The sequence below is a fragment of the Cryptomeria japonica genome, unplaced genomic scaffold (genome assembly GCF_030272615.1).
Source record: "Cryptomeria japonica unplaced genomic scaffold, Sugi_1.0 HiC_scaffold_349, whole genome shotgun sequence".
NCBI lineage: Eukaryota > Viridiplantae > Streptophyta > Pinopsida > Cupressales > Cupressaceae > Cryptomeria > Cryptomeria japonica.
The window spans coordinates 105612-122064 of record NW_026729171.1 but is presented as its reverse complement, the minus strand read 5'-3'; the positions used below and the strand labels follow the sequence as shown (position 1 = coordinate 122064).

General features: G+C 60.5%; 2 non-coding genes across 2 annotated transcripts; both read left to right on the top strand.

Moving 5' to 3' along the window:
• Window positions 1–7530: 7530 nt before the first annotated feature.
• On the top strand, window positions 7531–7649 carry LOC131870810 (5S ribosomal RNA). The gene has a single exon (XR_009369112.1). It is a non-coding gene; the product is annotated as a 5S ribosomal RNA (ribosomal RNA).
• A 5916-nt stretch (window positions 7650–13565) lies between these two features.
• LOC131870809 (5S ribosomal RNA) lies at window positions 13566–13684 on the top strand. The gene has a single exon (XR_009369111.1). It is a non-coding gene; the product is annotated as a 5S ribosomal RNA (ribosomal RNA).
• The last annotated feature ends 2769 nt before the right edge of the window (window positions 13685–16453 follow it).

The window sequence follows — 16453 nt, the reverse complement described above, 5'->3', positions numbered from 1 at the left end:
CCAAGCATCGGACGCGCTTGGGGCGACTACCAGTGACAACCCCTTATCCCGCGATGCGTCTGATACACAGATAGTTCCAAGGCGGCCGAGGAGCCTCACCGCATAGCAATCGGGGTGCGAGGCAAGGGATGCGGCGAGAAGGACCCAACGGCTAGACGGAAGAGGCTTCAGGGCCGCCTCGGAATGGTCCAAGCATCGGACGCGCTTGGGGCGACTACCGTTGCCAACCCCTTATCCCGCGATGCGTCTGATACACAGATAGTTCCGAGGCGGCCGAGGAGCCTCACCGCATAGCAATCGGGTTGCGAGGCAGATTATTGGGAAGGGAACCCCCTGGGATGCGGCTCAAGCAGTGCCCAAAGGGACTGGAATGCGGAATCACATCGAGAGACCCAAATGCTATACGAGGGCTCAAATCGAATTATCGATTTGGCCACGACATGGACGCATCGGAACGACTACCTTTGCCGAACCACTCGCAATTGCATCCATACCGAAACCAATAGACATTTCCGTTAGAGCCCTCGCATAGCATTCGGGAATCTCGCATGCCCCTCTAAATCGACCAATGCTGGCGCTCAACGAAAATCCGAGCGCTACCACCGTTCGAGCGCCAGCATTGGTCGAGTTAGAGGGGCACGGGGGAGAATGCTCCAGTCAACACCTCCCCTATATAAGTTATTTGTCCGATTCTCGCACAACCGTAGTCTGCCTCGTCGAATCAAACAACGGTCCCAGATTCCGACTTCCGTTCCGTAGAGACCCAAAAGCTAGATGGAGGCTCGCAAGAAAGAGAGTCGGCGCATAGCAATCGGGTTTCTCGAACGTTTAGGGACCGAGCTCACTTGCGGATAGGGCAAAATCCGCCAAGCAACCCAAAAGCTAGACGGGGGCTCGAATCGAATCGCCTAGGCGGCCACAACAACGACGTGTTGGATCGACTACCAGTGCCAAACCATTCAGCAAGACTAGTCTGTGTCGAGGCCGGATAGAGATTCTCAGAGAGCGCCCGTATAGCATTTAGGAGACCTGCCGCGTCCCTCACACTCGACAAATGGTGGTGCACGTTTATAAATCCGAGCGATCCCAACCCTTTCAAGCACCAACATCGGTCGAGATAGAGGGGCACGGAGGGGGCTGCGTGAGACAACACAGTCCCCTATATAAGTTATTTGTCCGATTCTCACACATCCGAAGAATGGTCATCAAATCGGACAACAGCCCAAACTTCCGACTTCCGTCCCAGAAAGCCCAAGAGCTATCTAAAACGTTCATGGCCGGAACTCGATCGCGGCTATACCAGTCCGCCAAGCAACCCAAAAGCTAGACTGGAGCTCTAGTCGAATCACCTCTGTGGCCATTGCAAGGACGTGTTGGAGCGACTACCATTGCCGAACCATTCCGCAGGTCGAGTCCATACCAAGGCCGCATAGAGATTCACGATGAGCTCCTGCATAGCAATCAGGAGACTTGCCGTGTCCATCACAATCGATAAATCCTGGTGCAAGATTTTTGCATCCGAGCGCTCCAACCAGTCGAGCACCAGCATCAATCGACATAAACGGGCACGGGGGGAGGATGCTCGAGAACACTACCTCCCCTATATAAGTTATTTGTCCGATTCTCAAGCAGCCGAAGTCTGGTCATCGAATCGGGTCAAAGACCACAACTTCTGACTTTACCCACAATGCAAGTCATCGAATCGAACATCGGCCCCCGAGTCGGACTCCATGCGTATGTCAGGTCATCGGACCCAAATTCCGCCTTCCTGCGCATGGCGGGCCATCAATATCAACTCGGTCATCGGACCCAAACTCCGCCTTTCTGCGCATGGCACGCCTTCAAATCGGTCATCGGACCCAAATTCCGCCTTCCTGTGCATGGCGGGCCATCAACATCAACTCGGTCATCGGACCCAAATTCCGCCTTTCTGCGCATGGCACGCCATCAACTCGGTCATCGGACCCAAATTCCGCCTTCCTGCGCATGGCAGGTCATCGGACACAAATTCAGACCTCGCCAATATGCCTACGTATCGAATCGGTCATCGGACCCAACTTCCGACTTCATCCATACTGTAGGGTCTTTGAGGTTGGCGCGGTGCGCTCAACCCGGGGAGTCGACCCATCGAAGCATACACCTCCCCTATATAAGCTATTTGTCCGATTCCCACACCTGTGTAGTTTGCACCTCTGACCAGGACATCGACCCCAACTTCCGAACTCGACTGCAACGACGGCACCAGCGCCTTGGTGCGCACCTTGCGACGCACAGTCCCAACATTCGCCTTCCTGCACATGGCAGGTCATCGGACCCAAATTCCGACCTCGCGAGTATGCCTACATATCGAATCGGTCATCGGACACAACTTCCGACTTCATCCATACCGTAGGGTCTTTGAGGTTGGCGCGGTGCGCTCAACCCGGGGAGTCGACCCAACGAAGCATACACCTCCCCTATATAAGCTATTTGTCCGATTCCCACACCTGTGTAGTTTGCACCTCCGATCAGGACATCGACCCCAACTTCCGAACTCGCCTGCAACGACCGAACCAGCGCCTTGGTGCGCACCTTGCAACGCACAGTGCCAACATTCGCCTTCCTGCACATGGCAGGTCATCGGACCCAAATTCCGACCTCGCGAGTATGCCTACATATCGAATCGGTCATCGGACCCAACTTCCGACTTCATCCATACCGTAGGGTCTTTGAGGTTGGCGCGGTGCGCTCAACCCGGGGAGTCGACCCAACGAAGCATACACCTCCCCTATATAAGCTATTTGTCCGATTCCCACACCTGTGTAGCTTGCACCTCCGATCAGGACATCGACCCCAACTTCCGAACTCGACTAAAAAGACCGCACCAGCACCTTGGTGTGCACCTTGCAACGCACAGTGCCAACATTCGCCTTCCTGCACATGGCAGGTCATCGGACCCAAATTCCGACCTCATGAGCATACCTACTAATCGAATCGGTCATCGGACCCAACTTCCGACTTCATCCATACCGTAGGGTCTTTGAGGTTGGCGCGGTGCGCTCAACCTGGGGAGTCGACCCATCGAAGCATACACCTCCCCTATATAAGCTATTTGTCCGATTCCGACACCTGTGTAGTTTGCACCTCCGCTCAGGACATCGACCCCAACTTCCGAACTCGCCTGCAATGACCGAACCAGCGCCTTGGTGCGCACCAAAAGTGCGCACTTTTGGAGGGCACTTTTGTGCGCTCCAAAGGTGCGCACTTTTGGAGGGCACTTTTGTGCGCTCCAAAGGTGCGCACTTTTGGAGGGCACTTTTTGGAGGGCACTTTTGTGCGCTCCAAAGGTGCGCACTTTTGGAGGGCACTTTTTGGAGGGCACTTTTCTGCGCTCCAAAGGTGCGCACTTTTGGAGGGCACTTTTTGGAGGGCACTTTTCTGCGCTCCAAAGGTGCGCACTTTTGGAGGGCACTTTTTGGAGGGCACTTTTCTGCGCTCCAAAGGTGCGCACTTTTGGAGGGCACTTTTTGGAGGGCACTTTTCTGCGCTCCAAAGGTGCGCACTTTTGGAGGGCACTTTTGTGCACTCCAAAGGTGCACACTTTTGGAGGGCACTTTTTGGAGGGCACTTTTCTGCACTCCAAAGGTGCGCACTTTTGGAGGGCACTTTTTGGAGGGCACTTTTGTGCGCTCCAAAGGTGCGCACTTTTGGAGGGCACTTTTTGGAGGGCACTTTTGTGCGCTCCAAAGGTGCGCACTTTTGGAGGGCACTTTTGTGCACTCCAAAGGTGCGCACTTTTGGAGGGCACTTTTCCTGCGCTCCAAAGGTGCACACCTAGGTGAGCACCTTCGACCACACCTTGTAGCACACCAAACTCTGACTTTCGACTTCATCCGCAATGCAGGGTCTTTGAGGTTGGCGCAATGCGCACAACCAGGGGAGTCGACCCATCAAACCCAACACCTCCCCTATATAAGCTATTTGTCTGATTCTCATACATGCGTAGCCTGCAGGAGCAATTAGGACATCGACCCCAACTTTCGGCTTCTAAACGAAAACAAGGTCTTTGAGGTTGGTGTAATGCGAACAACTAGGGGAGTCAACCCATCAAACCCAACACCTCCCCTATATAAGCTATTTGTCTGATTCTCATACATGTGTAGTCTACAGGAGCAATTAGGACATCGACCCCAACTTTTGACTTCTTAACGAAAACAAGGTCTTTGAGGTTGACGTAATGCGCACAACCAGGGGAGTCGACCCATCAAACCCAACACCTCCCCTATATAAGCTATTTGTCCGATTCTCATACATGTGTAGCCTACAGGAGCCATTAGGACATTGACCCCAACTTTTGACTTCTTAACGAAAACAAGGTCTTTGAGGTTGGCGTAATGCGCACAACCAAGGGAGTTGACCCATCAAACCCAACACCTCCCCTATATAAGCTATTTGTCTGATTCTCATACATGTGTAGCCTGCAACAACGATTAGGACATCCACCCCAACTTCTGAATTCGTCTGCGTTGACCGCACCAAAGGTGCACGCCTTGGTGCTCACCAAAATCCGACTTCCGACTTCTTCTGCTATGCGGGGTCTTTGAGGTTGGCGCAGTGCGCACAACCAGGGGAGTCAACCCACCGAATGCAACACCTCCCCTATATAAGCTATTTGTCTGATTCTCATACATGCGTAGACTGCAGCAATGATTAGGACATCCACCCCAACTTTTGACTTCTTAAACAAGACAGGGTCTTTGAAGTTGGTGCAGTGCACACAACCAGGGGAGTCGACCCATCAAACGCAACACCTCCCCTATATAAAGCTATTTGTCCGATTCTCATACGTGTAGTCTGCAGCAGCGATTAGGACATCGACCCCAACTTCCGAATTCGTTTGCATTGACCGCACCAAAGGTGCACGCCTTGGTGTGCACCTTGGAGTGCACTTTGGTGCTCACCTCGGTGCACACTTTGGTGTGCACCTCGGTGTGCACCAAAGGTGCGCACCTTGGAGCGCACCAAAGGTGTACACTTTGGAGCGCACCACATAGGGTCTTTGAGAGGTTGGCGCAGTGCGCACACCAAGGTGGGTGTTGAGGTGCGTGCCGAGGTGGGTGGGTGCTAGGGTGCGCTCCATGGTGGGTGCCAGGGTGGGTGCGTGCTAGGGTGGATTCCAAAGAGGGTCATAGGGTGGGTGCCAAGGTGGGTTGGTGATATAGTGGGTTCAAAGGTGGGTACTAGGGTGGGTTCCAAGGTGGGTCACAAGTTGGGTGCCAGGATGCGTGGGTGTTAGGTTGGGTGCCAAGGTGGGCTCCTGCGTGGGTGGGTGCTAGGGTGGGTTTCAAGGTGGACGCGAGGGCGGGTGCCAAGGTGGGTAACAAGTTGGGTGTTAGGATGGGTGAGTGCTAGAGTGGGTGCCAAGGTGGGTGGGTGCTAAGGTGGATGCCAAGGTGGTTCACAGGGTGGGTGGGTTCTAGGGTGAGTTCCAAGGTGGGTCACAGGTTTAGTGCTAGGGTGCGTGTCAAGGCGGGTGTCGAGGTGCCTGGGTGCTAGGGTGTGGATGCCAATGTGGGTCATAGGGTGGGTACTAGGGTGGGCTGCAATGTGGGTGCCAAGGTGGGTAACATGCTCGGTTGGTTCTAAATTGGGTGTCAGGGTGGGTGTGCACCCACCTTGCCCGAGGTGGGTGCCAAGGTGCCAGTGTGGGTGGGTGCTAAGGTGGATGCCAAGGTGGGTGAGAAGGTGGGTGATAGGTTGAGTGGTAGGATGGGTGGGTGCCAAGATGGGTCACAGGGTGGGTGCAAGGGTGGGTAGGTGCTAGGGTTGGTGTCAGGGTGGGTGGGTGCTAGGTTGGGTTCCAAGGTGGGTGCGAGGGTGAGTGTCAAGGTGGGTCACAGGTTAGGTGCTAGGATGGGTGAGTGCTAGGGTGCAAAGGTGCCAGGGTGGGTGCTAGGATGGGTCGATGCTAGGGTGAGTGGCAAGGTGGGTCCACAAGTGTCAAGGTGGGTGCCGAGGTGGGTGCCAACTTGGGTTCCAAGGTGGGTGCCAAGTGGGCGACTGCTATGGTGGATGCCAAGGTGGGTCACGGGGTGGGTGCCAAGTTGCTAGGTTGTGTTCCAAGGTGGGTGCCAACGTGGCTGCTAGGGTGCGTGGGTTAAAGGGTGTGTCACAACGTGGGTGCCAGGATGGGTGCGCACCCACACTGGCCAAGACGGGTGCAAGGTTGGGTTCCAAGCCCGGTCACAGGCTGGGTGCTAGGATGGGTGGGTGCCAAGGTGGGCACCAGGGTGGGTGCACCCACCCTGGCCAAGGTGGGTCACGGGGTGGGTCCTAGGGTGGGTAACGGGGTGGGTACTAAGGTGCGTGCCAAGGTGGGTCATGGGGTGGGTGCCAAGGTGGGCACCAGGGTGGGTGTGCACCAACCCTAGCCAGGGTAGGTCACGGGGTGGTTGTCGGGGTGGGCGTCAAGGAGCCAAGGTGGGTGGCAAGTAGCCAAGTTGCGTGCCAAGGTGGGTGTCGGGGTGGGTGCCAAGGATCCAAGGTGGGTGCCAAGGAACCAAGGTGGGTGTCTGGGTGGGTGCCGAGGTGGGAGCCAGGGTGGGTCCCAAGGTGAGTGCAAAGGTGGGTGCCAGGGTCAAGGTGAGTGCCAATGTGGGTTCCAAGGTGCCAGGGTCAGGGTGAGTGCCAATGTGGGTTCAAAGGTGCTAAGTTGGGTGCGAGGTTGGGTGCGAGGGTGGGTGGGTGCCAAGGTGTGCTAGGTGGAAGCCCGGGTGGGTCGGCATCCCATGGGTGTCGAGTTGGGTGCCTGATGGGTGCTTCTTGTCAAGTTTTAGTCGTCGGGACTCATTTCGAGCCTTAGAGGTCGTTTCTTGTCCGGTTGCCCTGTCTTCGACCTGGGAACCCAATTTTGGTCCTCGGGTCCCATTTTTTTTTGTCTCGCATCCCACTTTTGGCCTGTGGCCTTTTCGGGGTCGATTCTCGTTTTGGGCATCAGAGCATGTTTCTTCTCCTAAAACCCAATATTTGTTTATTAAGTCTCGGAACACATTTTTGTTCTCGTGGACCCATCATGGGTCTTGGAACGCATTTGTGGTCCTTGGGTCCCATTTTGCATCCCGAAACTTGTGTTTTGGTGCTTGATCCCTATTTTGGGTGCCCACCTTGCACCAAGTGCGCACCCGGGGCAAACCGAGCGCCTTGGTGCACCGGGGCAAGATCGAGCGTGCACCCGAGGCGCCCCGAACATGCACCAAGGTGCACTCGGCCCACATGTGAGCGCAGGTCGTTGCGCCCGAGGTGGTGTGTGGGCACCGCGTTGCAGACGGGACACTGCACGCACACGACGCCCCGTCCAGGTGCACGCACGTAGGCCGGGCCGGGTGCACACCCGACGCCCTAGCAAGGTGCGCGCACCCGGGCAGGGCTCACACTTGGCGAACGGGGCGCACTTCGCGAGGGAGGGTGTGCACCTCGACGGGGGTGGGTGGCCGGGGTGGATTCGCACGTGGGTCGCGGTTTGCTAAGTACACACTGCGACAAGCTCATAACGGGTGCGATCATACCAGCGTTAGTGCACCGGATCCCATCAGAACTCCGCAGTTAAGCGCGCTTGGGCCGGAGTAGTACTGGGATGGGTGACCTCCCGGGAAGTCCCGGTGTTGCACCCTTTTTTAGTTTTTCGCCGGGCGTCGCAATGCTATTTGAATAAACCTTTTGCCCGTTTGCGTTCTCGTCGGGGCCGGGCCGGGCCGGGGTGCGCTGCCCGCACTACCGCGCGCGCGGGGGGCGACACCGAGCGCGCACCCGAGGCGCCCCGAGCACACAGGCCACGGTGCAACCCGGGCGTTGTGCGCGCACCCCGGTGCGCCCGAGGTGCTGCGCGCGCACCCAGGTGAAATCGGTGTGCACCTCGGCCAGTGCGCGCTCGGTCGAGTCGCGCACGTTGGCCAAGGTGCACGGTGATGTTTCTTACTCTAAGGTTCCGCACCAGACGCCCGGGACAGGTGAGCGAAGCTGGGCGGGGCCGGGTGCGCGGCCGGGGCAGGTGCACGCAGCTGGAGAGAGCTTTGGAGCACACCAGAGGTGCGCACCTTGGAGCACACTTCGGAGCGCACCAATGATGCGCTCCATTCAAAAGTTTCCTGAAAAGGCAAAAAAAGTTGAGATTATAGAATTTCCCACTTGAGAGATTGTAAAAAAAAAAAATTTAAAATGAAGGAAACGCGGGTGCCAAGGTGTGCGCGCCCGGGTGCGCAGCCCAGCCAAGGTGTGCGCACCAAGGCGCCCACCCTGGCGAAGGTGCACGCAAGGTGCGCACCCGAGGCAAACCGGACAATTAACCCAACTTTCGACTTCGCGCGCACCTGCGCACCTTGGAGCGCACTTCGGAGCGCTCCTTGTTGCGCACCAATCTTGGGCACCTCGGAGTGCACCATGGCGCCCACCAAGGTGCGCACCCGGGGCAAACCGAGCTCCGACTTCGTGCGCACCTTGGAGCGCACGAAAGGTGCGCACCATGGCGCCCACCAAGGTGCGCAGCCCAGCCAAGGCGTGCGCATCAAGGTGCGCACCCTGGCGAAGGTGCGCACCCGGGGCAAACCGAGCTCCGACTTCGTGCGCACCTTGGAGCGCACAAAGGGTGCGCAACCCAGCCAAGGTGTGCGCACCCCGGGCAAACCGAGCTCCGAATCGTGCGCACCTTGGAGCACACTTCGGAGCCCTCCTTGGTGCGCACCGATGTTGCGCACCTCGGAGCGCACCCGGGGAAAACAATGCAATTAACCCGACTTTCGACTTCGTGGGCACCTCGGAGCGCTCTCGGGTTCGCACCTCGGAGCACACCGAGGTGCGCACCTTTGATGCGCTGCCTTCACCAATTTCCAGAAAAGGCAAGAAAACATTGAGAAGGTGTGCGCACCGAGGTGCCCACCCTGGCGAAGGTGCACGCGAGGTGCGCACCCGGGGCAAACCGGGCTCCGACTTCGTGCACGCCATGCTGCGCACCTTGGAGGGCCATGGTGCGCACCTTGGAGCACACTTCGGAGCGCTCAATGGTGCCCAACCCAGCCAAGGTGCCCACCGCGGCGAAGGTGCACGCGAGGTGCGCACCCGGGGCAAACCGGGCTCCGACTTCGTGCACGCCGCACCTTGGAGCACACTTCGGAGCGCTCCTTGGTGCGCACCAGGGCGCGCAACCCAGCCGAGGTGCCCACCCCGGCGAAGGTGCACGCGGGGTGCGCACCCGAGGCAAACCGGGCTCCGACTTCGTGCACGCCATGGTGCCCACCGCGGCGAAGGTGCACGCGAGGTGCGCACCCGGGGCAAACCGGGCTCCGACTTCGTGCACGCCGCACCTTGGAGCACACTTCGGAGCGCTCCTTGGTGCGCACCAGGGCGCGCAACCCAGCCGAGGTGCCCACCCCGGCGAAGGTGCACGCGAGGTGCGCACCCGGGGCAAACCGGGCTCCGACTTCGTGCACGCCATGGTGCCCACCGCGGCGAAGGTGCACGCGAGGTGCGCACCCGGGGCAAACCGGGCTCCGACTTCGTGCACGCCGCACCTTGGAGCACACTTCGGAGCGCTCCTTGGTGCGCACCATGGTGCCCACCAGGGCGCGCAACCCCGCCGAAGGTGCACGCGAGGTGCGCACCCGGGGCAAACCGGGCTCCGACTTCGTGCACGCCGCACCTTGGAGCACACTTCGGAGCGCTCCTTGGTGCGCACCAGGGCGCGCAACCCCGCCGAAGGTGCACGCGAGGTGCGCACCCGGGGCAAACCGGGCTCCGACTTCGTGCACGCCATGGTGCGCACCAGGGTGCCCACCGCGGCGAAGGTGCGCACCCGGGGCAAACCGGGCTCCGACTTCGTGCACGCCGCACCTTGGAGCACACTTCGGAGCGCTCCTTGGTGCGCACCAGGGCGCGCAACCCAGCCGAGGTGCCCACCCCGGCGAAGGTGCACGCGAGGTGCGCACCCGGGGCAAACCGGGCTCCGACTTCGTGCACGCCATGGTGCCCACCGCGGCGAAGGTGCGCACCCGGGGCAAACCGGGCTAGGACTTCGTGCACGCCGCACCTTGGAGCACACTTCGGAGCGCTCCTTGGTGCGCACCATGGTGCCCACCAGGCCGCGCAACCCAGCCAAGGTGTGCGCACCAAGGTGCACGCGAGGTGCGCACCCGGGGCAAACCGGGGTCCGGCTTCGTGCACGCCGCACCTTGGAGCACACATCGGGGCGCTCCCGGGTTCGCACCGGCGTTGCGCACCGTGGTGGGCACCTCGGAGCGCACCGTGGTGGGCACCTCGGAGCACACCAAGGTGGGCAGCGAGGTGCGCACCTTTGATGCGATGCCTTCACTAATTTCCATAAAAGGCAAAAAAAAACGAGATTTTAAAATTTCCGTTTTGAAAGATAGTGAGAAAAAGGGAATGCTGGTGCCATCTTGAGCCCGCCCTGGTGCGCAGCCCAGCCAAGGTGTGCGCACCAAGGTGCCCACCCTGGCGAAGGTGCGCGCCCGGGCAATTAACCCAACTTCCAACTTCGCGCGCGCCAGGGTGGGAGCGCACCCAACAACCGGGCCTGGGAAGAGCCAATGCGAGAAACCCCACCAAACGCTCTGACAAAAAAAGAGGGGGCGCTCCAGTAACCCCGCTTCGGAGCGCACCCTGGGCAAACCCAGCCAGGGTGCCCACCCCGGCCAAGGTGCAGGCGAGGTGCGCACCCGGGGCAAACCGGGCTCCGACAACGTGCACGCCGCACCTTGGAGCACACTTCGTAGCGCTCCCGGGTGCGCACCTCAGAGCACACCAAGGTGGGCAGCGAGGTGCGCACCTTTGATGCGCTGCCTTCACTAATTTCCAGAAAAGGCAAAAAAAAGAGGAGATTTTAAAATTTCCGTTTTGAAAGATAGTGAAAAAAACGGAACGCGGGTGCCATCTTGAGCCCGCCCTGGTGCACAGCCCAGGTAAGGTGCCCACCCTGGCAAAGGTGCGCACCCGGGCAATTAACCCTACTTCCGACTTCGTGCGCGCCAGGGTGGCAACCGGGCCTGGGAAGAGCCAATGCGAGAAACCCCACCAAACGCTCCGACAAAAAAAGAGGCGGCGCTCCAATAACCCCGCTTCGGAGCGCAGCCGGGGCAAACCCAGCCAAGGTGCCCACCCCGACGAAGGTGCACGCGAGGTGCGCACCCGGGGCAAACCGGGCTCCGACAACGTGCACGCAGCACCTTGGAGCACACTTCGAAGCACTCCCGGGTGCCCACCGGCGTTGCGCACCGTGGTGGGCAGCGAGGTGCGCACCTTTGATGCGCTGCCTTCACTAATTTCCAGAAAAGGCAAAAAAAAATGAGATTTTAAAATTTCCGTTTTGAAAGATAGTGAAAAAAACGGAACGCGGGTGCCATCTTGAGCCCGCCCTGGTGCGCAGCCCAGGCAAGGCATGCGCACCAAGGTGCCCACCCGCGGTGCACGCCCGGGGCAAACCGGGCTCCGACTTCGTGCAGGCCGCACCTTGGAGCACACTTCGGAGCGCTCCTTGGTGCGCACCATGGTGCCCACCAGGGCGCACCCGGGGCAAACCGGGCTCCGACTTCGTGCACGCCGCACCTTGGAGCACACATCGGAGCGCTCCCAGGTTCGCACCAGCGTTGCGCACCTTTGATGCGCTGCCTTCACTAATTTCCAGAAAAGGCAAAAAAAAACGATATTTTAAAATTTCCGTTCTGAAAGATAGTGAAAAAAACGGAACGCGGGTGCCATCTTGAGCCCTTCCTGGTGCGCAGCCCAGGCAAGTTGTGCGCACCAAGGTGCCCACCCTGGCGGAGGTGCGCGCCCGGGGCAAACCGGGCTCCGACTTCGTGCACTGCATGGTGCCCACCAAGGCGCGCAACCCAGCCAAGGTGCCCACCGCAGCGAAGGTGCACGCGAGGTGCGCACCCGAGGTGCACACCCGGGGCAAACCGAGCTCCGACTTCGTGCACGCCGCACCTTGGAGCACACTTCAGAGCGCTCCTTGGTGCGCACCAGGGCGCGCAACCCAGCCAAGGTGCTCACCCCGGCGAAGGTGCACGCGAGGTGCGCACCCGGGGCAAGCCGGGCTCGGACTTCGTGCACGCCGCACCTTGGAGCACACATCGGAGCGCTCCCGGGTTCGCACCAGCATTGCGCACCTTTGATGCGCTGCCTTCACTAATTTCCAGAAAAGGCAAAAAAAAAAAAAAAAACGAGATTTTAAAATTTCCGTTTTGAAAGATAGTGAAAAAAACGGAACGCGGGTGCCATCTTGAGCCCGCCCTGGTGTGCAGCCCAGGCAAGTTGTGCGCACCAAGGCACCCACCCTGGCCAAGGTGGGTCACGGGGTGGGTCCTAGGGTGGGTAACGGGGTGGGTACTAAGGTGCGTGCCAAGGTGGGTCATGGGGTGGGTGCCAAGGTGGGCACCAGGGTGGGTGTGCACCAACCCTAGCCAGGGTAGGTCACGGGGTGGTTGTCGGGGTGGGCGTCAAGGAGCCAAGGTGGGTGGCAAGTAGCCAAGTTGCGTGCCAAGGTGGGTGTCGGGGTGGGTGCCAAGGATCCAAGGTGGGTGCCAAGGAACCAAGGTGGGTGTCTGGGTGGGTGCCGAGGTGGGAGCCAGGGTGGGTCCCAAGGTGAGTGCAAAGGTGGGTGCCAGGGTCAAGGTGAGTGCCAATGTGGGTTCCAAGGTGCCAGGGTCAGGGTGAGTGCCAATGTGGGTTCAAAGGTGCTAAGTTGGGTGCGAGGTTGGGTGCGAGGGTGGGTGGGTGCCAAGGTGTGCTAGGTGGAAGCCCGGGTGGGTCGGCATCCCATGGGTGTCGAGTTGGGTGCCTGATGGGTGCTTCTTGTCAAGTTTTAGTCGTCGGGACTCATTTCGAGCCTTAGAGGTCGTTTCTTGTCCGGTTGCCCTGTCTTCGACCTGGGAACCCAATTTTGGTCCTCGGGTCCCATTTTTTTTTGTCTCGCATCCCACTTTTGGCCTGTGGCCTTTTCGGGGTCGATTCTCGTTTTGGGCATCAGAGCATGTTTCTTCTCCTAAAACCCAATATTTGTTTATTAAGTCTCGGAACACATTTTTGTTCTCGTGGACCATCATGGGTCTTGGAACGCATTTGTGGTCCTTGGGTCCCATTTTGCATCCCGAAACTTGTGTTTTGGTGCTTGATCCCTATTTTGGGTGCCCACCTTGCACCAAGTGCGCACCCGGGGCAAACCGAGCGCCTTGGTGCACCGGGGCAAGATCGAGCGTGCACCCGAGGCGCCCCGAACATGCACCAAGGTGCACTCGGCCCACATGTGAGCGCAGGTCGTTGCGCCCGAGGTGGTGTGTGGGCACCGCGTTGCAGACGGGACACTGCACGCACACGACGCCCCGTCCAGGTGCACGCACGTAGGCCGGGCCGGGTGCACACCCGACGCCCTAGCAAGGTGCGCGCACCCGGGCAGGGCTCACACTTGGCGAACGGGGCGCACTTCGCGAGGGAGGGTGTGCACCTCGACGGGGGTGGGTGGCCGGGGTGGATTCGCACGTGGGTCGCGGTTTGCTAAGTACACACTGCGACAAGCTCATAACGGGTGCGATCATACCAGCGTTAGTGCACCGGATCCCATCAGAACTCCGCAGTTAAGCGCGCTTGGGCCGGAGTAGTACTGGGATGGGTGACCTCCCGGGAAGTCCCGGTGTTGCACCCTTTTTTAGTTTTTCGCCGGGCGTCGCAATGCTATTTGAATAAACCTTTTGCCCGTTTGCGTTCTCGTCGGGGCCGGGCCGGGCCGGGGTGCGCTGCCCGCACTACCGCGCGCGCGGGGGCGACACCGAGCGCGCACCCGAGGCGCCCCGAGCACACAGGCCACGGTGCAACCCGGGCGTTGTGCGCGCACCCCGGTGCGCCCGAGGTGCTGCGCGCGCACCCAGGTGAAATCGGTGTGCACCTCGGCCAGTGCGCGCTCGGTCGAGTCGCGCACGTTGGCCAAGGTGCACGGTGATGTTTCTTACTCTAAGGTTCCGCACCAGACGCCCGGGACAGGTGAGCGAAGCTGGGCGGGGCCGGGTGCGCGGCCGGGGCAGGTGCACGCAGCTGGAGAGAGCTTTGGAGCACACCAGAGGTGCGCACCTTGGAGCACACTTCGGAGCGCACCAATGATGCGCTCCATTCAAAAGTTTCCTGAAAAGGCAAAAAAAGTTGAGATTATAGAATTTCCCACTTGAGAGATTGTAAAAAAAAAAAATTTAAAATGAAGGAAACGCGGGTGCCAAGGTGTGCGCGCCCGGGTGCGCAGCCCAGCCAAGGTGTGCGCACCAAGGCGCCCACCCTGGCGAAGGTGCACGCAAGGTGCGCACCCGAGGCAAACCGGACAATTAACCCAACTTTCGACTTCGCGCGCACCTGCGCACCTTGGAGCGCACTTCGGAGCGCTCCTTGGTGCGCACCAATCTTGGGCACCTCGGAGTGCACCATGGCGCCCACCAAGGTGCGCACCCGGGGCAAACCGAGCTCCGACTTCGTGCGCACCTTGGAGCGCACGAAAGGTGCGCACCATGGCGCCCACCAAGGTGCGCAGCCCAGCCAAGGCGTGCGCATCAAGGTGCGCACCCTGGCGAAGGTGCGCACCCGGGGCAAACCGAGCTCCGACTTCGTGCGCACCTTGGAGCGCACAAAGGGTGCGCAACCCAGCCAAGGTGTGCGCACCCCGGGCAAACCGAGCTCCGAATCGTGCGCACCTTGGAGCACACTTCGGAGCCCTCCTTGGTGCGCACCGATGTTGCGCACCTCGGAGCGCACCCGGGGAAAACAATGCAATTAACCCGACTTTCGACTTCGTGGGCACCTCGGAGCGCTCTCGGGTTCGCACCTCGGAGCACACCGAGGTGCGCACCTTTGATGCGCTGCCTTCACCAATTTCCAGAAAAGGCAAGAAAACATTGAGAAGGTGTGCGCACCGAGGTGCCCACCCTGGCGAAGGTGCACGCGAGGTGCGCACCCGGGGCAAACCGGGCTCCGACTTCGTGCACGCCATGCTGCGCACCTTGGAGGGCCATGGTGCGCACCTTGGAGCACACTTCGGAGCGCTCAATGGTGCCCAACCCAGCCAAGGTGCCCACCGCGGCGAAGGTGCACGCGAGGTGCGCACCCGGGGCAAACCGGGCTCCGACTTCGTGCACGCCGCACCTTGGAGCACACTTCGGAGCGCTCCTTGGTGCGCACCAGGGCGCGCAACCCAGCCGAGGTGCCCACCCCGGCGAAGGTGCACGCGGGGTGCGCACCCGGGGCAAACCGGGCTCCGACTTCGTGCACGCCATGGTGCCCACCGCGGCGAAGGTGCACGCGAGGTGCGCACCCGGGGCAAACCGGGCTCCGACTTCGTGCACGCCGCACCTTGGAGCACACTTCGGAGCGCTCCTTGGTGCGCACCAGGGCGCGCAACCCAGCCGAGGTGCCCACCCCGGCGAAGGTGCACGCGAGGTGCGCACCCGGGGCAAACCGGGCTCCGACTTCGTGCACGCCATGGTGCCCACCGCGGCGAAGGTGCACGCGAGGTGCGCACCCGGGGCAAACCGGGCTCCGACTTCGTGCACGCCGCACCTTGGAGCACACTTCGGAGCGCTCCTTGGTGCGCACCATGGTGCCCACCAGGGCGCGCAACCCCGCCGAAGGTGCACGCGAGGTGCGCACCCGGGGCAAACCGGGCTCCGACTTCGTGCACGCCGCACCTTGGAGCACACTTCGGAGCGCTCCTTGGTGCGCACCAGGGCGCGCAACCCCGCCGAAGGTGCACGCGAGGTGCGCACCCGGGGCAAACCGGGCTCCGACTTCGTGCACGCCATGGTGCGCACCAGGGTGCCCACCGCGGCGAAGGTGCGCACCCGGGGCAAACCGGGCTCCGACTTCGTGCACGCCGCACCTTGGAGCACACTTCGGAGCGCTCCTTGGTGCGCACCAGGGCGCGCAACCCAGCCGAGGTGCCCACCCCGGCGAAGGTGCACGCGAGGTGCGCACCCGGGGCAAACCGGGCTCCGACTTCGTGCACGCCATGGTGCCCACCGCGGCGAAGGTGCGCACCGGGGGCAAACCGAGCTAGGACTTCGTGCACGCCGCACCTTGGAGCACACTTCGGAGCGCTCCTTGGTGCGCACCATGGTGCCCACCAGGCCGCGCAACCCAGCCAAGGTGTGCGCACCAAGGTGCACGCGAGGTGCGCACCCGGGGCAAACCGGGGTCCGGCTTCGTGCACGCCGCACCTTGGAGCACACATCGGGGCGCTCCCGGGTTCGCACCGGCGTTGCGCACCGTGGTGGGCACCTCGGAGCGCACCGTGGTGGGCACCTCGGAGCACACCAAGGTGGGCAGCGAGGTGCGCACCTTTGATGCGATGCCTTCACTAATTTCCATAAAAGGCAAAAAAAAACGAGATTTTAAAATTTCCGTTTTGAAAGATAGTGAGAAAAAGGGAATGCTGGTG